Below are 25,415 nucleotides of genomic sequence, written 5' to 3'. Positions count from 1 at the left end.
GAAAGACGGGAAGGAAATAGGATCCGGGAATGGAATGGGAGGGGGTGGAATCCCGGCAAGTCCCAAGTCCCGTTCTGAGGATCGCCGGAGCTCCCAGGGCAGTGGGAAGAGGACAAGTGCGAAGGGAAGGAAAGGAAAGGAACACTTGTTTGGGGTTTGTTTGTTCTGGCAGGAATTCTACCGCGGGGCAGGAAACTAGTCATCCAGGCAGAGCAGGTACACCTGGGGGAGGCCTAAAAAGCCCGTCCCTGTGGCTAACCCGCAAACGGACTTGATCTCGTTCCCCGACACGCGCGAGCCCAGCGAGCGGCAGGGAGAACGTGAGGCCCGGCGACTCCTCGCGGGTGGAGGAGCCGAGCTCCAACCCCTGAGGCGAGACGAACCCGGCGGGAGGCGCGTCCCGGGCACGTCCGGCGGAGGAGGGCGGTGTGTGCACACCTCCGAGAGTCAGGGCGCCCTACCCCCGGCGGTTCCATGGTGTAATGGTGAGCACTCTGGACTCTGAATCCAGCGATCCGAGTTCAAGTCTCGGTGGAACCTTCCCCTGTGGGCCAAGCCGCGGCCACCTTTTACTCTCCTTTCCAATACCCAGCGAGTGGCACGTGCCTTCCCGCTCCCGCTGGTCCCCGTCCCGGGGAGGGAAACTCCGGGGGCGTCGCGCGCCCCTCCCGCCCCCCGGTGGGCGCCTCGCGGCCGCGTCCCCCGCGCTCCGCCGCCTCCTCCTCCTCAGGAACCGGGGAACGAGAAGCCCGCGTCTCAGAGTGGCGGCCCCCCTCCCCGGCCCCGACACTGCGGCCACAGCCGGGGCACCGGGCCAGTGCCGCCCCTCGTCGGGGTCCCCCTCGGGCCTCGGGGTGAGAGGCGGCGGCTGCGGCCACTACATCCTGCACCGCGAGGGGCGTCCCGCCGCGCGTCCTGTAACTGCACCCATCAGCCTGCACGGGTAGAAAACGCTGTCAATGCGAAACAGCGTTTCGTGCCTCCGTCGTGCGGCGGCGAGACTGACGTGTCGGGGCCTGGGTCCAAGCACAAGGTTGGGTGCCTTTCATTTCATTTTCCTCGGATCCTTTCCCACCAGCTGTCAGAAGAATCCCGAGTCTCTGTTCAGGCCAGTAGGGGTCGCAGTTGTCCTAAACTTTGTACTTCAGTGTGGGGTGTCTCCGGAAACCCTAAACCGCGGGAAAGAGAGATTCTGGCTGGGGATTCTCTGGGCCTCAGATGCGGCCGCCCTCGGGGCTCCCCCTTCCTCCTGCTTGGATCTACTCCAAGAAGACACCATAGGAAAAGAAGACCATGATTTTTCCTTCTATTCACAGAGTCTTTGTAGTTTTCAAGTGTTTGTAGATAAAAGCATATTCTCATTTTGTTGGTCCGGAATGGCAGAGAGATAGAGACCTAAAAAGAACTAAATATACTTTGTATAAGTACCATAAAGTTAGAGGAATAAGACTACCCATTTTTAAGACTTACTATAAAGCTTCAGATAACAAGATATTGTGGATAAGCAAAGCGATAGACACACAGACCAATGAAACAGAGCAGAGGGTCCAGAAATCGGACTACAGAAATATGTCCAATTGATTATTGACAAAGGTGTAAAAGCAATTCAGTGAAGAAAGACTTTTTTCTTTTCAACAAATTGTGTTGGCATAATTGGACATCCATGTGAGGAAAAATTTCACCTAAACCATACAGTTTATACAAAAATAAACTCAAAATGGAGCACAGACTAAATGTTTTATAGAAGAAAATCTTCATGACATGGGGTTAGGCAGTGTTCTTAGGTAAGTCACCAAAAGTTCTATCCAGAAAAAAAGAAAAATAAATAAATAAATTGTACTTCATTGAAATTAAAAATGTTTTCAAAAAAACAGCTAAGAGAATGAAAAGTTACAGATTGAGAAAAAAATTAACAAATCACAAATATGACAAAAGGCTGGTGACAAGAATATATAAAGAAATCTTAAATTAACAATAAAGAAACAAACAATAATGAAAAAATAGACAAAAGACATGAACAGACTTCCCTAGAGGATATAAGCATATGAACATCATTAGACATTAGGGAAATGCAAATTGAAACCATAATGAAATACCATTACACACCTACTAGAATGACAGTACCAAGTGTCTGGGATAAGGAGTAACCAGGCAATTTCTCATAAAGTTAAGCATACAAGTACTATATGATCTAGCATACTTGGGTTGCCAGGAATTTGCCTTAAAGAAATGAAAACTAATGTTCATACAAAAATCTCTACAGGAATGTTCATAGCTGCTATATTTGTAAGAGCAGAAGCTACAATCATCAAATATGGTTCAAAGGGTTAACTCATAGACAAAACAGTGGTATACCCACTGGATGGAATACTCTGCAATAAAAAGGAACTGTTGATGTACACAACAACTTAAAGGAATCCCAACTTCACCATTCGGAGTAAAAGAAGCCAGTCTGAAAAGGCTGCGTACTATATGCTTCTTACGACATTCTCAGAAACATAGAACTATAGTGAACAGATCAGTGATTGCAAGGGCTTATGTTTGCTGCGAGTTCTAACAGTAACAAGATAGCACAAAGAAGTTTTTGGTGAGATGAAACTGTATGTATTCTAATTATGGTGGTGACTACACAAATCTACATATACGTTAAAATTTATGGAAAATTTGTACCAAAAGAAAAGGTCCATTTCACTAGGATAATTAAGACATCAGCGGAAGTCATACACTACAGACTGAACAAGCTAGATGTGAAAGCTGGGATTTTTGTCTTCTACCTAATAGTAGCTTTCCAAGGCAATGCTGGGTGCTTTTCTTCAGTCTTACCCATAAATTAAAGTGAGTGGTTCCGGGTGTACGCTCTTTCCTTCCTCAAAGCGGGTCTGCCTCGCCTCTCGGGGCGGGGGTGAGGGTGGGCACTGCATGCGCAGCAGACCTAGCCTCAGGGCGAATTTCGGCCTTTCCCCCAAGTTAGGCAGGTCTCTGCTCCCTGTCGTGAGCTGAAGCTGGGAGTTCCGCCACGTGGAAGCTCGAGAGCCTGATTCAACTGTTCGCAGTCTCCAGTTTCATAGCGGGAAATCGCACCATACCGCCGGCTTTACTGGGGTCGGGGGTTGTTTAAAGAGAAAAATAGCGAGTTGGATAACGTCATAAGTCGTATTAAGGCCAAGGTTACTAGGGTCGCAACGCGGACTACTAACCACTGTACCATCACCGCAGGCCAACGACAACCTGCTGCGCTGTGGTTGAGACCTATTAACTGACCTAAATAGCCTCAACGTTTTTTAACTTTTTTCTTTCAGTGGCTAGTGTTGGTGTCTCTCAGCTTTCTTTTCACTCCTCCTCCCTTTGCTCTTTCTTTCTCATACTCCAGAATGCCCTCACTCCCACCCACTTCCTTCTCCTCTCAGCTCTCCTCGTCACCTTTCTCCCTGCGCCCACCCGCGTCCCCTACGCTGAGGCCGCCGCACTGTCCTGGGTGGGGAGCTCAGTGACGTTCTAAGTGGTGTCTGTCCTCTCGATGTTTCCACGATCCGGACCTTGACCTGGTTCTAAATCAGTTTCCAGTATAAAGATATTTAGAAATGGCCGGCTTTCACGTTTTCCCATTCAGGGGATTCTCCAGAACTAAAATTAATAGTTCAAGGTGAAATTCTTGGTGCCTTTCCTGTCCCTTCCAGGCCCTTGCGGCGGAATGGACTCCTTCACGGAGCATTTATTGGGAGCCTACTAAGTGCCAGGCAGTATTGTAAGCGAGGGAGCTGCATTGTGAGGAAACCCAAGGTCCCTGACCCCATGGAGTTATCACATCTAGAGGCATCCAGGGGGTTAGCGCGGTGGAGGCACAGCTGATTCTGGTTCTTCACGCGCGCGCGCGCCAGCGCGCCCGCCCGCCCCGAGATCTGGAGGGACTCGCGAGGAGCAGGACAGGTGAAGTGGAGCAAAGAACTGGAAATGGATGACTTCAAACCAAGAGGCTGAGGTTGTCACCCGGGCACCTGATGTTTGATCCTGGGAGTTCTCCACTTATTCGGGCTCCAAGTCATCGCCCAAATTTAGGTAACCACACGACTCTTGGCCTCAACTGTCTCCCGCGCCTTCAGGCTTCTGGAGCGGGGAGGGAGGTTAGGCAAAACAGAAGAGTTGAGGGTGCCCTAGCTTGGGCACAAAGAACACTTCTCTGTACCTCTGTACAATGAGACCATTATGTATAATATACTTCCCCCACCCCCAGTTTTACTGAGATTGAAATAAGTTTTAACTTTATAAGTTATAACGTTATATAAGATACACAGCGTAATGACTTGACTTACATACATCGTGAAATGATTACCACAAGTTTGGTGAACATCCATCATCTCATATAGATAAAAACATTTTTAAATGTATTTTTTCCTTTTGATGACTCATAACAACTACCTAACAACTTTTAAATATACTGTAGTATATAGTATATATACAGCAGGGTTAACCATATCCCTCATGTTGTGCCTTATATCCCCAGTATTCATTTCTATTATAACTAGATTTTGAGGAACACGAAACCATTATGTATATAATACAATTGACCAACAGCTTACAAAGAGTTTTACCAAGTGTCTCTGTGGCGCAATCGGTTAGCGCGTTCGGCTGTTAACCGAAAGGTTGGTGGTTCAAGCCCACCCAGGGACGCTTGTTTTTCTGGCGAAGCTGGCTTTCAAAGTCTATATCTCTTTGGAATACCAAATTTATGCTTTTATTTCCCAGGCACCACCAGCATTGAGTGCCCTTTTGAGGAAAAAGTTTTGGAGCTCCAGAGCATACCTCATCTACACCCGCCCTTACATCTTCCCCTACTTTTCAGAGGCTGGTTTACAGTTTAGCGAATTCAGAACATTGTAAATCCCTAAAATGGAGAACAAGAGAACCCCGGTCACACCCACGATGAAGGCACAGGCTCTGGGTGGGAAACTTAATCAGTCCGAAAAAGTTATAGACTTTTCTTCCAATTTTATATGTAAGATTAGTAAAATGGAGTATTTGGGTTGTCCAAAATTTAAATGAGATGTGTAGGGAAAGCATGTAGCCAATGACTCTCACAAAGCAAATGTTCAGTACACATTAGCTCTTACCAGTCCATTGCCATCAGCATTTTCATTACCTGCTTTGTTATTTTTAGTTAAGATCCTTCTTGATATAAATGAGTCATTATTCAAACAGTCTCTAATTGATGGTCATGCAGTTGGCTCCAGTATTTATTATCACACATACTACTGCAGGGAACAGCCTTATACAGATATCTGTCATCACTCGTCTCCTCTCCAGAGTCCTGAAAATGGAATTGTCAGATCAAATTTTGCTAATTCCTGCCTAATTACCCTGAAAAGAAAATGTAGCAGGTCATATTCCCCGCATTTTATGAGAATATTCTTTTCTCCAATGTTTTGCCAAAATTGGATAGTACTTCCCTACCATTTCGTTTGAACCTATTTTTGCTAACATTTTTATAGACCTACAGTGGGAAAATGTTCTGTGCAAGACACCAAACCCAGAATTCTTCCACGAAAAGAGCCAATAATATGACTACATAAAAATTTATATTCAATATACAAACAATAAACTTTAAATTTATAATATGTACATATATGTAAAGGAATTATTTTGTGTTTGGGACAAATTTTTATCAAAGTTATATATACTCATAAGTTTATTTAGGAAAACAGCAACCCCCCCTTTACTACTCCTTGATTTTCAAATTGTAGGCATTATCTCTCACATACTCCTCTATTATCACCTGCACACCCAAACACACCTCCTCTTGCTTTATCCTCCAGTATATTTGTATCATAATTGCATGGGTCAATTGTTATATTATTTTAACTATGTAAGCTCTATATTCACAGTTGGGCCACATAGGTTACAAATAGCAGGAACAAAAGACCAGTGTTTTCAGGGACTCTTTTTTCAAGTGGATAAATCTGAGGTTTATTTACTCTTTGGTCATCCCCCCTCCTCTATTTTCATATTCCAGGGAAGTACTGGATGTGATTGGTTGAGCTTGGGTCAATGCCCTCTCCTTGACCACATGAGGGCAGAGCACCTTCATGAACAGTACAAAGAAGACATTATCCAAGAAAGGAGCAATAATTCCAAAAGCAAAAAAGAAAAATGCTGGGGTGCTGGGAAGCAACAAGAAGGACAAGAAGAAAACTATATCACTCTGCAATGGATGTATGTAGTAGAGTATGGATCCAGGGTGAGGGGAAAGGAGTTTTGAGAGATGTAGGCCTTGGATATGCTTGTATGGGTTGAAGCCATACATATCTATGGGGCTGCAGAGGGGCTGGGAGTGGAGGAGCATCTGCCCTTCCTAACCTGAGGGGACCAGTGAGGGACTGTCCTGGTCACCAGGCAGACAGTGGGCTTGAACTAGAGCAGTTCAGGTGGGAAAATAAAAGAAGGGTATCTTTCCCGTGAAGCAAAGTCTGGAGCTCAGGTCTTGGTAGGGAGTGAGGAGGCTATAGTTGGCCAGGTAAGGGTACTAAAATCTATGGATAAATGCAGTTCCATTAAAAGAATCGCTCCAGTAAAGAAGGCGGAGGTCAAAAAGGAATGTCTGCGATGCTTTGCAGAAAGCCTATTGATTAACCCTGACTGGTCCCCTTGCTCAGTCTCCTGGCCAGACCCCCAGACTCCACGCTCTGGAAGGGCACAGTCTGCTCAGCCACTACATGTCCAGCAAAGAACTAGTCCCTGGCAATCTTCATGGTCTTGGGTGCCTCGACCCTCTCCAAGCCTGTCCTGCCGGCAGTCGTCTTGCAAGGGGAGAGAAGGGAGGGAAAGGCTACTTGCCAGTTAACGCCAAGGAATTCAACAAGGTCCTAACTTGGTTCCCAATAACTTGCAGGTCTATTTACCCTCCTACTCCGATTCCACAACTACTGAAAACGCCAGGCACACACGTTCTTCAAACTTCTCGGGGGGCGGGGTGGGGTGAGATCAACGAGATTCAATCCAAACGCAGGAGCGCTCCAGAGTGAGCCAGAAGCGGCAACTGACCCGGAGCGGCGAACGCCCGGCTCCCCGCCCTCGGATCCCGCCCCTTCCCCTTCCCATCTCCTTTCTCCTCCAGTCTCCGCTTTCCCGTTTCTCCCCTCCCGCCTTCCGGCCCTCACCCGCTTGCTTTTCAGAACCTCAAAGGGAGCCCTTGCAAACCAGCTGTAGGAGGCGCCTGGGTGGCTCAGTTGGTTAAGCAGCTGCCTTCAGCTCAGGTCATGATCCCAGGGTCCCGGGATCGAGCCCCACGGCGGGCTCCCCGCTCAGCAGGAAGTCTGCTTCTCTCTCCCTCTGACTGCCACTCTGCCTACTTGTGCTATCTCTCTGTCAAATAAATAAAAACCTTTAAAAAAAAAAAAGAAAACCAGTTGTAGTTTACAGTCCTTTGTAAACCGGTGGAAGTTCCAAAACTAAGAGAGATTTGGCGGCGAACATTTTCACTGGCTATGCGGTGCTTCAGAACTTGTGACCAGATTTTTCTCCCGAGCGTGTTTCCATCATGTCCGGTCCTAAGGCGGCTTCTCCGGGGAGCAGAGCCGCCCCAGGAACTAGGGGGGGGGGGGGGCGGTTCAGGACTCGGAGCTGCCCTGGCTCGTATCACCTTCGCCCCGGGAGGAGCCCCGAGGGCGGCCGCATCTGAGGCCCAGAGAATCCCCAGCCAGAATCTCTCTTTCCCGCGGTTTAGGGTTTCCGGAGACACCCCACACTGAAGTACAAAGTTTAGGACAACTGCGACCCCTACTGGCCTGAACAGAGACTCGGGATTCTTCTGACAGCTGGTGGGAAAGGATCCGAGGAAAATGAAATGAAAGGCACCCAACCTTGTGCTTGGACCCAGGCCCCGACACGTCAGTCTCGCCGCCGCACGACGGAGGCACGAAACGCTGTTTCGCATTGACAGCGTTTTCTACCCGTGCAGGCTGATGGGTGCAGTTACAGGACGCGCGGCGGGACGCCCCTCGCGGTGCAGGATGTAGTGGCCGCAGCCGCCGCCTCTCACCCCGAGGCCCGAGGGGGACCCCGACGAGGGGCGGCACTGGCCCGGTGCCCCGGCTGTGGCCGCAGTGTCGGGGCCGGGGAGCGGGCCGCCACTCTGAGACGCGGGCTTCTCGTTCCCCGGTTCCTGAGGAGGAGGAGGCGGCGGAGCGCGGGGGACGCGGCCGCGAGGCGCCCACCGGGGGGCGGGAGGGGCGCGCGACGCCCCCGGAGTTTCCCTCCCCGGGACGGGGACCAGCGGGAGCGGGAAGGCACGTGCCACTCGCTGGGTATTGGAAAGGAGAGTAAAAGGTGGCCGCGGCTTGGCCCACAGGGGAAGGTTCCACCGAGACTTGAACTCGGATCGCTGGATTCAGAGTCCAGAGTGCTCACCATTACACCATGGAACCGCCGGGGGTAGGGCGCCCTGACTCTCGGAGGTGTGCACACACCGCCCTCCTCCGCCGGACGTGCCCGGGACGCGCCTCCCGCCGGGTTCGTCTCGCCTCAGGGGTTGGAGCTCGGCTCCTCCACCCGCGAGGAGTCGCCGGGCCTCACGTTCTCCCTGCCGCTCGCTGGGCTCGCGCGTGTCGGGGAACGAGATCAAGTCCGTTTGCGGGTTAGCCACAGGGACGGGCTTTTTAGGCCTCCCCCAGGTGTACCTGCTCTGCCTGGATGACTAGTTTCCTGCCCCGCGGTAGAATTCCTGCCAGAACAAACAACAAACCCCAAACAAGTGTTCCTTTCCTTTCCTTCCCTTCGCACTTGTCCTCTTCCCACTGCCCTGGGAGCTCCGGCGATCCTCAGAACGGGACTTGGGACTTGCCGGGATTCCACCCCCTCCCATTCCATTCCCGGATCCTATTTCCTTCCCGTCTTTCTTGCTGTCTTCCTCACCCCCCATTTTCTCTAGCTGCGCGGGCCTTCAGTCGGCTCAGGACCATCCCCGGGCTGGGGCGACTCCAAAGTAAAGAACCGGGTTTGGCGCAGCTCAAGGCTGGCTGATCACATCCCGCCAAATTGAACCTCTAGCCAGGTTCTCTACTACCCGTGTCGGGGAATGCGATGCGTCCCGTCATCGCCCCCGCGTGGCCACGCCGCGTACAGCGCACAGAGCTCCGCGCAGGGCCGGAAGCTGCGGGGGCCAGAGATGCCAGAAAATTCACAGAACGCTGCACCATACTTAGGACCTTGAAATTAAAAGTCCGACAAACCACCGACTAAAACAGATGCATGGAAAAGAAAAAAGGTATGCTCCTGTCTCCTGGCTACGAGCGGGGGTTGGAAAAGCAATTGATACAGTGTTTTGGGATTCAGACTGGATAGTCTCCCAAATGTGAACCTGGGGATCTTTGCCAGGCAGAAGACTAAGTCATACATAGAACCCCAGCCTTCTGCAGCCAACTCTCTACTTTTTAAATTTCCGGTGACCCAGAGAAGGCGAAAGCTCTCCTGCCACTATGTTTGCACAACCCAACATCTGAGCACCTGGACATTCCTAATTCTTGAGCGGCGAGGCAGGCGGGGCGGGGAGGTCTTGGACTCTTGGTGTGAGAAAGGAGGGAAAAGGTTTCGCCCCTTAGACTGAAAGAAATATGCTAGTCGGATTCAGTAGGAAATTATCAATGACCCAGAGCTGTGGTTTATATCCTGTTAACAATGGTTACTCCTATGGAAATTAGTGTGGAGGAGAGGAATTTTCCCCCTATGCATTCTTTTATCCGTAACGTACAAAGAGAATATATCGATGTGTTCCTTAGGTTTAAAAAAAAAAGGATGAAAATAAGAAAAAATGAAAGAAAGATGCTTTAGATGCCAGTGCGGAGGCAATTTAATTGGGGAGGGGAAAAGGAGAGCTTCTTTGGGGAGAGAACTCTGAGTGGGCGCCAGAGTTCTGAGAAGATCCTAGGGGACAAAGCTGGAGCTTCACTCTAGCCAGTTGGGGCAGAGGAAGGAGGTTGGCTGTTGGATTGAGCAGCATTCTCCTACAGGTGGGTTATTTGGGATCTATCCCCAGCCTCTTACAGTCTGGGGGCGCCTGGGTGGCTCAGTTGGTTGAGTGTCTGACTCTTGGTTTTGGCCACGATCTCAAGGGTGGTGAGATGGAGCCCCGTGTCAGGCACTGCTCTCAGTGGGGAGCCTGCTTGAAGATTCTCTCCCTCTGCCCTTCCCTCTACTCACTCTCTCTCTCTCAAATAAATACATGACTCTTAAAAAAAAAAAAAAAAGAATACTGGATATAGTCTGTTACTGAGGTTCTTGATGTTTCTTTCAGAAGTCTCAATTTCTAGTTTGTAGAAGGGCCTTGTGTAAGGGAAACGCAGAATCACTGTGTAGGATAAGACTGAATGGCTCTGGATAATTCTCCATCATAACCAACAACCTCAGCATGGTCAAGAAATATCCATAAAAGAGGGGCACCTGGATGGCTCAGTCGGTTAAGTGTCTGACTGTTGGTTTGAGTTGAGAGATCTCAGAGTTGAGAGATCGAGCCCCTCTCTGGCCTCTCTGCTCAGCGGGGAGTCGGCTTGAGATTCTCTCTCTTCCCCTCCCTCTCCTTCACTTGTGTGCTCTCTCTCTTAAAATAAAGAAATGAATCTTAAAAAAAAAGAAAAAGAAAAAAGAAATAGGGGCACCTGGATGGCCCAGTCAGTTAAGTGTCTGCCTTTGGATCAGGTCATGATCCCAGGGTCCTGGGATTGAGGCCCTCGTCCGGCTCCCTGCTCAGCTGGGAGTCTGCTTTTCCCTCTCCCTCTGCCCCCTTCCCCTCGCCCTGCTGAGGCTCTCTCTCTCTCACTCACTCTCTCTCAAATAAATAAAATTGTTTTAAAAAAGAAGTAAACACAAAACAAATGAATTTGATTAGTGATTACCCTGAGACTTTGTACCAGTTAAGCCATTAAGTTATAAGTCGTCCTTGCTAACATAGGGAGTTTGAAAGCATTCATCCTTGGGGTCACACAAATAAAATGGCATTAAATCATTTAGTGTCTCTCTCTCCCCCTCTCCCCACCCTTTCTCTCTCATACCACACACACACACACACACACACACACACACACACAGGCCTGCACACACACAACTGCCTCATTAGCAGAGATTTAGTATAAATAGCATTAGGCATTTAGTAAGTTACAGGCCAATAAACTCCCACTAAGCAGTTGTGAAATCTAATGTGCACTAGCTTTTGAAACTTTAAGAATGAGTGATCCACAATGTTTCCAACATATCTTCAACACTCAAGAGAGTACAGCTGATTCTTGAACAACACAGGTTTGAACTGCGTGGGTCCACTTATGTGTGATTTTTTTCAATACATACAGTACTATAAATGTATTTCCTTTTCCTTAAAAGAGTTTCTTAATAACATTTTATTTTCTCTAGCTTATTTTATTGTAAGACTACAGTATATAATACATTTAACATACAAAATATGTGTTACTTGACTATGTTACTGGTAAGGCTTTCCAGCCAATAGTCAGCCATTGGAAGTTAAGTTTTGGGAAGTCAAAGATTATATGCAGATTTTTGACTATGTGTGTGTGGCGGGGAGTCAATGCCCTAACCCCTGAGTTGTTCAAGAGTCAGCTGTATTTGATTTCCTTCTTATTTCAACCCTCACACTGATAAACTCTGTTATTTGATTAGCTGTTTAATGAACATATTTCATGTCATTCTTCTCCACTTTGTTCTTGCTTTGGGATCAGAAGCAATGTGATTTGCGTACACTTAAGCCCAAACAAAGCTTTCACATTTCTGTTGAATAGTTTCAATGCCTGTGCAAAATACTTCCCTGAAAGGTCAAGATTTTCTACTCTACCTTGGTTATATTTAACGTCAGTGTCCTGCTGACAACATCCCTAGATCTGACAGGGTAAGTGTTGCGTGGACTTGACACCATGAGGTCCTCTAAACAAAAGCTTCTCTGCATAGTTGTGTTCATTGATATACAGTTTTGCAAGTTCATGCCATGCTCCTTGGTTACCAAAAATTTGTTCTAAATACTCATTCATGGTAACCTTGAACAGCTTCTGTATTTCTTCTAGGGCTTTTTGAGTATCAATTTTGTGTTTTCTTGCAGTAATTGGATCTTCTTATATTAGTTGGATCTTCTTATAAAATTGGGTTACATGGCTGTAGTATAACATCATTATATCTTTCCATGGCTTCAGATTTCGCTTATCTCTGTGACTGCCAGGAAAATTCAACACCTGAAGGTCAAAACAACGCCAAGCAATATCTTGGGCTGCAATCATCACCTGTTCACATATAATGCAAATATCATCTCCAAGCTTAGAATCATAGTCATGGATTAACTCTTCAAATTCTACCATTGGATCACTGTTTTCAATAATTTTCTTCTCTTTTGCATTTTAGCTCACATTTCTTCCCAAGTGACATCATAAAGTTCTGAGACCTTTGCTGTCTTTCTAGAACCCAGAGGCAGCCAGGTGAGAGGATGAGGCAATTCATTTGTTCTTTCAGTGCTAGGGGCCAGATATTGAAATTTTAACCATCATGAAGATGGCTTTTTGTTGGCACACCGCATTGGAGGTGCTCTAACCTCCACTTCATGCTCTCTTGTCTCACTGCCTGACATAAATTGTCTAAACTTCATCAAACCACAGGATAATTCTGGGTTAAAAGAAACTTAGAGGTCATCTACTTACTATCCTCTTTTTACAGCTGAGAATATTGAAGTAAAGTGACTTCATCAAATTTGCACAATATTCTATGGCAGAAATAATGCTAGAACCCCGGATGCTCAGAGCACAAAGCTGACATCCCTTTCCCCTGTACATGTGTTTTCTCTAGAGAATTTTAGAAATTATAATTTTGTGATCATTTTTTTCATGTCATAATTCCTAATGCCAGTCCTTTTATCCTGAATCATCACAAAACGGCTTGCCTGGTGTAAGCTCTCAATAAACTTAGGTGTGTGATATTTTGGACAAGTAAAACACAGCTTTGTTCCCACATTCAAACCTACAATTGAACCATAGCAAGATATTATTGTGGATTATTTTCTTTATTTTCCAGAGTTACTGACCTGAAGTGCCAATTAGTTTAATCTTTCCCATGGCCTTGAGAATCTCTGATAATGCAAAAGATAGAATCTTCCTAATGTACAGCCCTACCTGTCAAGGAGTTACTACTGAACCTTTCTTTTTATAGCCTGTGTCATGAAAATAGTGAGTTTGTTTCCCCTAAACTTAAAATTATAATAATGAATATCCTTTCTCAAACAATACATGTACCTCTTTCTCTCCCTCCTCCATCCCCATATTATTTCAACAACTGTCCTTTCTTCTGTCTTATTGAGAAACCCTGTCCTAGTTATTCTCTTCCCCGTTCTCATGTTTCAAAGTATTTTTCCTTGATGTCAAAAATGGATTCACTGATCATCCAGGATGTGCTTCTTCAGATTTTCAACTACCTATTTACTTCTTCAGTGACTGTATAAGAGTTACCTAGGAAATTTGTGGGGGGAGGAGGAGGAAGGGGGATTCCTTTGCTTTATCCCTAAGCCCAGAGATTCTTAACAAGTTCTTCATGTGATTTTGGTGTAAGTGATCCCTAGATTTGAAGCCAATTGGAGAATGAGGGATTCACATTAATTGAGTGACTTCTCAGACACTGAAGTTAATCTCTCTCACATACACATAGACACACGCACACACACACGCACACGCACACAAAGTCATCCAAAAGCTCTATATGTAATGTTATATTCTCCATTTTGTAAAATAAGATAATGAGGCTTGAAGAGATTAAAAAAGTTGTCTAGTGTTCCACATTAAGTAAGTGGTGGATCTGGTATTCAAATCCAATAATGTCCTTTCCCAGTCCATGGTTTTATTGCTTCACTCCAGCCCCAGTAGAGGATTGAGTGGGGAATACACTTAGAATTAAGGAATATTGGTAAAAATTAGTTGTTTATAATGACTTTATTTATTCAACAAATATTTATTGACTATGTGGTGGGGACTTGTGTAGCGGGGGGACAAGACAGGTCCTACTCACATGAAGATTATCTTCCAACAGCCAAACATTATACAGATCATTACTAAAAACATTGTAATTGTGATGAATGTTAATTATTACTTATGTGTTCCTTGGTCCAATTTCATTAGCTAAGGATTGAAAGCTGACTGAGCATAAAAAGTAGACCTATAGAGTCCATGAGAAATATTTTTCCTGGGCAAGAATCTCCTGATTTATTTGTCTTAAATGTGAGAAAACATTGTTTATTTCAGAGGCCTGTGACATTCTCATATGAAGTTGTGTGGCATGGTGCAGAGAGCACTGGCCTGGGAGTCTTGAAGCTCCTGGGTTTATAAAGGTAGCTCTGCCACCAGCAAGCTATGGGAGCTCTTTGCAAGTGTCAGTTTGTTAATCTTTGCAAGTGTCAGTCAGTTTGTTAATCTTTGCAAGTGTCAGTTTGTTAATCTTTGCAAGTGTCAGTTTTTTCACGTACAAAATTAGGTTAGTGTCCTTTATTTTTCTAGTTTTCCAAGATTCTTATAGAGGAACAGCCCCACCCTGGAGACCTTGTGTGTATTCACATAACCACACAGGCAAAGGCTTAAATTGCAGTTAATTTAAGTCTTGGTAGACTATCTCTTCATCCACTAGAACATGAGAGGATGGGAGGCTTGTAAGAAGTTACCCTGAAGATTCCACTCACCTCCCTGTTTCCCCTGATAGGCTATCAATACCTACCAAGTTTTGGTGAGATATGATGCTTTTTGCCTGCCCCCCTCAAGGTACAGCTGAGACTATAAGACCATTTAGCTGCAATCCAGAACTGCTTCCCTAGCCATGGGTATTCTGCAGCTCACACTGTCATTATCAGCCCCTTTTGTTTTAGTGTTATATGTTTTGGTGTATAGGACAGTGGCCCAGGAAGCTGGCACATTTGGCTATTCTTCCTTTCACTATCTATGTAAGTAATAAACTGTATCTAAAAATGTCGTTATATTTTTGTCAGCTGTATCAGTCAGGCCTTGGCCTCATCTTATGTGCTTGACAGTTCCTTCCTGCTCCAGTGTCCTCTGTGTCTATGATGAACTAAGGTGTATGTTAAAAAAGTCATTAGGAACTGCAACCAAGACCAGGCCATAGCCCCTGGTGTATGTATTTGCTGAATAAATGCTGTGCTTAGCCTATGCCCTGAGAACACACAGCTGAAAGAGTAGTTAGAAGAAAGAGTATCTATAGGTTTAGAGAATGAGAACAGCATGCAGAAGGATGAGCTAATGGTGGTGTCTTGATAGTCAAAGGGGATAGGAATGAGGGCAGTCTTCAGGCTAGGATCAGAAAGCTTGAGGGGAAACTAAGGAATGCCTACAATAACATCCAGTACCTTAAGGAGGAGCCTGGGCTGAGCAGTGAGGACTGGAAGAGTAACTCACCCCACATTGAACTATGTACCTGGCCAAGGAGAACCACAGGTGGACTCAGGGTTCATCTAAACTGTTGGGAATAATCAACTCCAAGGGGAGGAGGATGTAACCATGAGACTCTGCTACATACCCTAGGACTTGACCTTAGAGCTGTCCTCACAGTGGATGCCCACCAAATAACTGTTGGATTAGCAGGAATGAAATGCTTGAAGAAGTGTTGGAGAATTTTATCTTAATGCTTCTTCTTTTTGGGATCAGGAGTGGCTAAGGAAAAAGGACCATTGCATGCAAATAAATAGTAATAATTATATTTTTCTGTACTTTCAGTTTACAAAGGGTTTTATACACATTATATCATGGATATTTATTGAGTAATTACTTTTCCTGACACCATGCTGAGCCCTGGAGGCAAAGAGGTCAGTCACATTCTCTTTGAGGACTTCCAATTGGTAGGAAATAAATACTCCAAAACAGATAGTTTTATCAGAATGTGGCAACTGTCCTGGGGTGCCTGGGTGGCTCAGTCGTTAAGCGTCTGCCTTCGGCTCAGGTCATGATCCCAGGGTCCTGGGATCAAGCCCCGCATCGGGCTCCCTCCTCCATCGGGAAGCCTGCTTCTCCCTCTCCCACTCCCCCTGCTTGTGCTTTCTCTCTCACTGTGTCTCTCTCTGTCAAATAAATAAATAAAATCTTTAAAAAAAAAAAAGAAAAAAGAATGTGGCAACTGTCCTAACCTTTGGATATTATAACAGCATAGAAGAGGGGCATGTAGTTCAAGACCAGGACATCTCTTACTAATGAGAAGGTGAAACAGTGAGAATTTTCAAGGACTACCCCATTCTCATCAGAGCTCACCACAGGAGACTGTCCCAAAGAATGGATGGTATAAGGTAGGGTCTTCTATAAAGAAGGGTCTTTGCTGCCTCTTTGGAGAGATTCTTGGAATAAGAATGCAGGTAGCTAAAAGACATCCAAATTAGAAAGGAAGAATTAAAATTATCTCTGCTCACAGATGTCATGATCTTATATGTAGAAAACTCTAAAGATTTCACACAAAGAAGTCTGGTAGGACTAATAAATGAATTCAGCAAAGTAGCAGGATACAAAATCAATACACAAAAATCATTTGTGTTTCTATACCCTAACAATGAACAGTTGAAAAAGGAAATGAGGAAAACGATTCCATTTGCCTTGGAAAGAATAAAATACTTGGGAATTAACCAAGGAGGTGAAAGACTTGTACAGTGAAAACCACAAAACACTGCTGAAAGAAATTAAAGAAGACATAAATAAATAGAAAGACAGCTTGTGTTCATGGATTGGAAGACTTAATATTGCTAAGATGTCCATACTCTTCAAAATGATCTACAGATCCAACACAATCCCTATCAAAATCCCAAGAACACTTTTTGCAAAAATAGAAAAACACATCCTTAAATTCATATGGAATCTCAAGGAACCCCAAATAGCCAAAACAATCTTGGAAAAGAACAAAGCTGGAAGACTCCTCATGTTTTCTGCTTTCAAAACTTACTGCAAAGCTACAGTAATCAAACACAGTGTAGTACTGGCATAAAGACAGATATATAGACTGGTGGAATAGAATAGGGAACCCAGAAATAAGCCCTCACATATATCGTCAAACAATTTTCAGTAAGGGTGCCAAGACCATTCAGTGGATGAAAGGACAGTCTTTTCAACAAATGGTTCTAGGAAAAAATGGCTAGTCACCTGCAATAGAATGAAGTTGGACCCTTATTTAACACCATATACAAAAGGTAACTCAAAATGGATCAGAGACGTAAATGTAAGATGTGAAACTATAAAACTCCTAGAACAAAACATGGCAGGGGAAAGCTTCATGGGATATGACACCAAAGGCACAAACAACAAAAGAATAAATAGATAAATTAGACTTCATCAAAATGAAAAACTTTGTGAATCAAAGGACTGTGTCATCAGAGTAAAAAGGGAACACAGAGAAAAGGAGGAAGAATTTGTAAATCATATATCTAATAAGGAATTAATATTCAGAAAATATAGAGAACTAAAACACGATAACAAAAAAAAAACCCATTTAAAAAATGGACAAAGGAGTTGAATAGACATTTCTCCAAAGAAGATATGGCCAATAAGCACATGAAAAGATGCTCAACATGACTGATCTTTAGGAAAATATGAATCAAAACCAGAATGAGACACCACTTCTCACTCATTAGGCTGGCTATTATAAAAAATGTAAAACCTCCAAAACAAAAAACAAAACAGAAAATCCCCAGAAAATTACAAGTATTGATGAAGATGTGGAAAAATTGGAACCCTTGTGTGCTGTTGGTGGAAATCTAAAACAGTGTAGTCACTATGAAAAATAGTATGGGAGTTCTTCAAAAATTAAAAACAATTACAGTATAGTCCAGCAATTCCACTTCTGGGTATATACCTAAAAGAATCAAAAGCAGGAACACAAACAGATATTTGTACATCCATTTTTAGAGCAGCAATATACACAGTAGCCAAAAGATGGAAGCAACCTCAGTGCCCATTGATGGATGAGTGGATAAACGAAATATGGTATACACATACAATGGAAAATTATTCATCTTTAAAAAGTACATGTTATGTAAGATTCTATTTATACAAAGTTCAAATGCAGGAAAAAGTAATTTATGATGCCAAAAGTTACCATAATGATTACCCTTGAAGAGGGGATAATGTCTGAAAGGGGACACCAGGGGCTCTTCTGAACTGCTATTAATGGTCTATTTGTTGGTGTGGGTAGTGTATTCCCTTTGTGAAAATTCATCAAGCTGCACACTGATAATTTGTGTACTTTCTTATCCAGGTTATTCTTTATCTTAAAAGAAATTTTTAAAGCTAGTCTCCTGGGGCGCCTGGGTGGCTCAGTCAGTTTGGCGGCTGCCTTCAGCTCAGATCATGATCCCAGGGTCCTGGGATTGAGCCCTGCGTCAGGCTCCCTGCTCAGCGGGGAGCCTGTTTCTCCCTCTCCTCCTCCCCGCCCCCTCCCCCGCTCATGCTCTCTCTCTCTCAAATAAATAAATAAAATCTCAAACAAATAAATAAATAAAGCTAGTCTCCTAAGCAAATAAGTAAATAAAATAAAAAGGAATGAAATTCTGATACATGCTACAATGTAGGTGAATATTGAAGACATTATGCTAAGTGAAATAAGCCAGTCACAAAGTACAAATACTGTATGATTCCACTTGTATGATGTATCTAGAGCAGTGAAATTCATAGAGAAGAGAATGGTGGTTAGGGGATGGGGAAGGGGTGTTGGGGGAGGGGAAAATGAAGAGTTGCTTAATGGGAACGGAGTTTCAGTTTTGCAAGGTGAAAGAAGTTCTGGAGATGGATGGGGGTGATGATTGCACAACAGTGTGAATGTACTTTATGCCACTGAACTGTATGCTTAAAAATCATTAAAATGGTCAATTTTATGTTATGTGTAGTTGTTTAAGAGAATAATTTTAAAAAGTGGGGGGAAGTGAGTTATACCTTTCAAAATAAAACAAAAACAGGCATTTTTCCAGCTGTTGAGGCACCCTTTGTCTTGCAGTCATTATTTACCAAATAGCATGCGAAGTGCTGTTACAGGAATGTGAATAAAAAAAAAAAATGCAAAGTTTGAAAGAAGTGCCCAAAGGGGGATGACATTTTTGACTCTCCTAATCTCCGTACCTGCTTCTTCTAACAGCTGAATGACTTGTCTCAGGCCAGGGACTCTGGGTCTCAGGCAGATTTCAGCCTCTCCAGATTCCCGCAACACCTGAGCTCCTGGCTGGCTCAGTGCAGACAGGACTGCCAAGATCTCTAGAAACTGCTGATATCAGAAGCTAATGTATCTGCCTTAGCCAATCAGCTGGAGGAAAAAAAAGAGGCATATTTAATTGAGTCAGGTAATTTGAGCATTCCCACAGTGATGAGTGATAATGTATCTTCTTCCTGAGAAACTAACTGCTTTCCAGATTTCACTCTGATATTCCCATCATCAAAGTAAATGCAGTCTTCATCATTTTCCTAAGACAGACCTCCGTTTTCAGTTTGAAAAAAAGCCAGGGTTTGCAACAACGTGGATGGAGCTAGAGGGTATAATAATGCTAGGCAAAATAAGTCAGTCAGGGAAAGATGAATACCATATGATCTCACTCATATGTGGAATTTAAGAAACAAAACAAATGAGCAAAGGAAAAAAAAAGAGAGAGAGACAAACCAAGACACAGACTCATAACTATAGAGAACAAACTAATGGTTACCAGAGGGAGGGGGGGCTAGGGGGTGGGTAAATAAGGGATGGGGATTAAAGAATACAATTATCAGGGCGCCTGGGTGGCTCAGTTGTTAAGCGTCTGCCTTCGGCTCAGGTCATGATCCCAGGGTCCTGGGATCGGGTCCTGGGATCCGGTCCCACATCAGGCTCCTCACTCTGCACCTTCCCCTGCTCGTATTTCCTCCCTAGCTGTGTCTCTTTCTGTCAAATAAATAAATAAAATCTTTTAAAAAAAAATAAAGAATACAGGGGCGCCTGGGTGGCTCAGTCGTTAAGCGTCTGCCTTCGGCTCAGGTCATGATCCCAGGGTCCTGGGATCGAGCCCCGCATCGGGCTCCCTGCTCACCAGGAAGCCTGCTTCTCCCTCTCCCACTCCCCCCTGCTTGTGTTCCCTCTCTCGCTGTGTCTCTGTCTGTCAAATAAATAAATAAAATCTTTAAAAAAAAAAAAAAGAATACAATTATCATGATGAAAAATAAAAATAAAATGAAATGAAAAGGAATAACCATTAAACAAGTTTTTTAAAAAAGCCTGAGGTACGGGGGCACCTGGTGGCTCAGTCGTTAAGCGTCTGCCTTTGGCTCAGGTCATGGTCCCAGGGTCCTGGGATCGAGCCCCATATCGGGCTCCCTGCTTGGCAGGAAGCCTGCTTCTCCCTCTCCCACTCCCCCTGCTTGTGTTCCCTCTCTCACTGTGCCTCTCTCTGTCAGATAAATAAATGAAATCTTAAAAATAAATAAAATAAAAAGCCTAAGGTACAGAAGAATAAAGTACTGTAGGGTAAAACGGGTCAAAATCCAAGGTTATTGATTTCTACTACAGACACTCAACAGCCTTGCCTCTCTAAGGAATTCGATAATCACTCTTCTTTCTGTTCTTCTATTTACTGCATCTGATTCTGCAAACATAGCATCTTTGCTGGTCTAGGTATCTTGGGACTCTAACTTAGAACTCAATTCAGGCATTTACCGAGATCCAGTGGGTAAAGTGCTGTTCTAGTTACATTGGGGGACACAGAGGTGACCTTATACAATGTGAGACTTAAAGGACCTTAAAAGTGTTTTCAACTGAGTCTACCTGTTTATGAGAACAGCAGTATCAGGCAGAGATGGGCTTATTCTGCTGGAGGGAAAACAAGATATCTGGAGAAAATTATCTCTTCTCTCACATAAATCCAGAATCTAACACTCTCTGTGTCTGACACTCACCTATGTCCCAAATGGATCAGGATATGTGCTTCTGAGCTTGAGAATGTTGCTGGGAAAATCAAATACTCCATAATACCCCTTCTATCTCTTCCTGAGCATGTATGTGAAGTTATTTTCTTATAGAAGAGCCTTCAAATTAAGCAAAAATCCTTATATTCTCAAGAACAGGGTTTTTTGGGCGCCTGGGTGGCTCAGTTGGTTAAGCGACTGCCTTCGGCTCAGGTCATGATCCTGGAGTCCCTGGATCGAGTCCCGCATCGGGCTCCCTGCTCGGCAGGGAGCCTGCTTCTCCCTCTGACCCTCCCCCATCTCATGTGCTCTCTCTCTCTCTCTCATTCTCTCTGTCTCAAATAAATAAATAAAATCTTTAAAAAAAAAAAAAAAAAAAGAACAGGGTTTTTTCTCAAGGACAGGGGTTTTTCTTACCTAGTCTCCCAATCTTAATATTTTACATGAAGTATTTTAGTTCGTTGAAATGGAATGTAATTACTGTTATAGCAGGGTTTATAGCTACCACTTTATTACTTAGTTTGTCTATACACCATCTATTTTATGTTACCCTTTCTCTTCTTTCTTTGCTTTTTTTTGGGTTAGACAAATATTTTATGTTTTCCTATTAACTTGTTAATAGGAACATTTACCATTCTTTGAGACTTTACTTTAGAAATATCAACATGTATCCTTGATTTATTACATATATCTTTTTAAAGATTTATTTATTTATTTGAGAGAGAAAGAACATGAGCAGGAGGGACAAAGGGAGAGAGAAGTAGACTCCACACTGAATGTAGAGCCCAACACAGGGCTTGATCCCACAACTCTGAGATTATGACCTGAGCCGAAATCAAAAATTGAATGCTTAACCAACTGAGCCCCCCAGGTGCCCCGATTTATTATATCTTTATACAAATGATTACTTTCACAATACTGCTAGAATCCTAGAAAACTATAACTCCCTTTACCCACTTCTATCTTTTGCACTATTGTTGACAAACTTGTTGTCAATTCCTGAAGTCATTAAATTTTTAATACCCATGTATCTACCTTTTCCAATATTATTCATTCCATTCTACATTGCTGTGTTTCCAAGTAGGATTTCATCTTTTCATTCATCCATAAAAATTACTTTTAATATATTTGTAACATCCTGTGCTGGTATTGAATTTCCTCAGTTTTGTTTGTCTAAAAACATTTATTTCACCATCATTTTTTGACTTTTTAACTTTTTTCCACTTTATTGAGGTATAATTGACATATCATTAACTACATATATTTAAAGTACATACTTGATGTTTTGATGTATGTATATATGTCTGTGAAGCATCACCATAATCAAGATAATGAACATAACTATCTTCCCCCAAAGTTTCCTCTTGCTCTTTTGTACTCTCTCTCTCCTGTCTCTACCATTCACACCTTCTTCCCTAGGTAATCACTGATCTGATTTCTGGATCATAGGGTATATGCTCTTTTTCTGTTTGGCTTCTTTTGCTCAGCATAATGATTTTGAGATTTAACCATGTTATTATGTTGTGGTGGTTAATTTTATGTGTCAACTTGACTGGGCTAATGGATGCCCAAATAGCTGGTAAAACATTATTTTTGTGTGTGTCTGTGAGGGTCTAATGGAAGAGATTAGCATATGATTCGGTAGACTGAGTAAAGACATCCACCCTCACCAATGTGGGTGGGTATCATCCAATCTTTTGATTGCCCAAATGGAACAAAAAGGCAAAAGAAGGGAGAATTCACTCTCTTCTTGGGCTAGGACATCCATCTTTTCCTGTCCTCAGGCATTGGAGCTCCTGGTTCTTGGGCATTTGGACTTGGACTGAATTGTATCACTGGCTTTCCTGGCTTGGCTCTCCATCAAGCAGAGGGCATATTGTGGCACTTCTTGGCTTCCATAACCACATGAGCCAATTCCCATTTTATGTATATGTGTTTGTATACACACACACATATTTACGTTTACATTTATATTTCCTATTGGTTCTGTCTTTCTGGAGAATCCTGATTAATACCTGTATGTGTCAGAAGTTGTTTCTTTTTATTGCTGAGTAGTATTTCATTCTATGGATATGCCACAATTTTTTAATTCATTTACTTGTGAGGGACATTTGATTTTTTTTCTGTTTGTAGCTATTACCAAAAAAGTTGCTGTGTATAAGTTTTTGTGTGAATATATGCTTTCATTTATCTTGAGTAAATAGGAGTAGAGTAGCTGGCTCATATAATAGTTGAAATTTTAAAGAAATTACCAAACTGTTTTCCAAAGTACCTGTATCTATTACATTCTCACTAGCAGTATGTAAGAGTTCTAGTTGCTCCACATCCTCATCAGCCCTTGATATGGTCATGTTTTTAAAATTTCAGCCATTCTAGTGGGCATGTACTGGTATGTCATTATGGTTCTAACTTCCATTTTCTTAATGACTAGTGATATTTAGCATCTTTCCACATACTTATTTCCCATTAATATACTTTCTTTGGTGAAACATTTGTTCAAATGTTTTGCCCTTTTTGTCTGTGTTATTTACATTATATTTTTTTAAAGATTTATTTATTTATTTGAGAGGGAGAGAGAGAGAGAGCGTGCGAGCAAGCAGGGGAAGGGGCAGAGGGAAAGAAAGAATCTCTAGCAGACTGTGCTAAGCGCAGAGCCTGACTCGGGGCTCAATCCCACAAGCCCAAGATCATGACTTGAACCAAAATGAAGAGTTGGATGCTTAACTGACTGAGCCACCCAGGCACCCCATATTCCTGTAGGTATTCTTGAGTTTTGTTTTCATATGCAGTTATTTGGAAACCATTTGACCCTTCAAGAGTTTTTATTATAGTTCTTTTGTGTCCCACCTCCACATCACTCCAATACTTGACAAATGTTTTGGGACCATGTGCTTCAGTAAAGCCCCCTTGCTATAATTTGTCTTTATCACCCCAGCACCATCAGACTTTGGAAGATTTCACTCTACCGTTTATAAGCCTTTTGTGCTAGGTCTTAAGCATTCCATGCAAGTTCAGACCTCAGTAAGTATCCTTTGGGGAAAACTAACCATGCATCTGAAGCCCCTCAAGTTTTCAAGCCCTCCCTTTATCACCACGTGTCACCAAGAGCTTTGTTGGTGTTACTTTACCCCCTCAGATACCCTCTGCCTGGGCAAAGCTCAGTCTTCATTCCATGTGCAGAATCAGCAAATGGCTACAGGAAATAAAATGACTAGTGATCTCTGTTCACTTGGACAGTTTTACCTTATTTTATGAATCTGAGTTCATCTAGACCTGGTTGCTGCTACAGTTCTCTATTATAGCTAAAAATTCTGAGCTCAGACTGGCTCTTTATCTGGTAGATCCCTGGATTGTCAAATTCCTCTACTCTGTCTGCAGATATCCTAACTCTAGGTCCTCTTCTAGACGACCTATGAACCAAATCTGCTAATTGGGGGAGAAAAAGAATTACCATCTTCGGGTTGGCAGAAATGTTTCCATTTGTGGATAAAACAGTGTCTGGGTGGGCTAGAAATCAAAAATATTTTCTGAGATCCAATTGAATGCAACATCCATCCCACTCCCTATCTCAACACCTAACTTCTAATTGTGACCCAGAACTATTGTAATCTATAACAAAGATCCCTGAAAACAAGAACTAAGCTAGGGTATAGGTCATAGTTTTGAGGAAACAGTCAGCCTGGAGTTAAGACTTCCCCCAAGATCCAGATACACAGGTCTGCAGTAATCTTGATGGCTCTTTCAGGTGCTCAGTATTCTTACCTGATGTTTTTATCATAATCTATCACTAGCAGGTGGGCTTTGGAAGCTGTAGTGAAGGGAATCTAGTTCATAAGTAGTAGAGAAGTTTGTGAAAACCTACTTTTGGTTTAAACATATCATACATCATATGGACCTTAGGTCTTCTGACCTCTGACAAGGAAACTTGCCCTCCTCCCTAGGAAGTCAATGAAAAGAGAAAACTCTCAAGACAGAAGTCTCCTTTGGAGCACAACTGAATGCCTGCAAGAATTCTAACTGGTAGGAGAGCATGGAGAAATTCATCTTTAGCCAGTGTAAGAGCACTGGAGCCAAGGAATGGGTTTAGGGAGAGGAGGTCCTCCAGACTTGCAAATGTGCTGCCGGATGAACACTGGCCACGTAAGCCGGGGGGGGAGGGGAGGGAAGAGGACAGATTCATGATGTCTTTGAACAACAATGTGTTATGAGTAACTGTTGGTGCAGAGGATGAGAGGGCTCTGGAAGGAATACAAGATCCCCAGACAGGTGGGCCAGAGAGAAGTGCTTTAGGAAGCACACACCAATGCAAGTTTGGGCCTTGATAGAATTCTGGTGCCATGCTGTTTTAGCGACCATGGAGCATGATGTTGAGGAGAGCATTCTGTCAGAGGCTGAGTCCACATCAAATCTGACACTGTGCCTTGTCTGCAATTAGTCTCTTGACCTGCTACTGGGGGTTGAGGTTAACTTTTGTTCTGTTTCTGCAATTACTGGTCT

At 43.7% G+C, this 25,415-nt stretch overlaps 3 non-coding genes across 3 annotated transcripts; 2 read left to right on the top strand and 1 right to left on the bottom strand.

Annotated features, from left to right (window-relative positions):
* The first annotated feature begins 468 nt into the window (after window positions 1-468).
* On the top strand, window positions 469-540 carry TRNAQ-CUG (transfer RNA glutamine (anticodon CUG)). The gene has a single exon. It is a non-coding gene; the product is annotated as a tRNA-Gln (tRNA).
* Window positions 541-4,594: 4,054 nt separating this feature from the next.
* Window positions 4,595-4,668, top strand: TRNAN-GUU (transfer RNA asparagine (anticodon GUU)). Its single transcript has one exon. It is a non-coding gene; the product is annotated as a tRNA-Asn (tRNA).
* Window positions 4,669-8,345: 3,677 nt separating this feature from the next.
* Window positions 8,346-8,417, bottom strand: TRNAQ-CUG (transfer RNA glutamine (anticodon CUG)). The gene has a single exon. It is a non-coding gene; the product is annotated as a tRNA-Gln (tRNA).
* Between the last annotated feature and the right edge of the window lie 16,998 nt (window positions 8,418-25,415).

Source organism: Halichoerus grypus, chromosome 5, assembly GCF_964656455.1.
Source record: "Halichoerus grypus chromosome 5, mHalGry1.hap1.1, whole genome shotgun sequence".
Classification (NCBI taxonomy): domain Eukaryota; kingdom Metazoa; phylum Chordata; class Mammalia; order Carnivora; family Phocidae; genus Halichoerus; species Halichoerus grypus.
The sequence above is the reverse complement of the archived record's forward strand: the minus strand, read 5'-3'. Positions and strand labels throughout refer to the sequence as shown.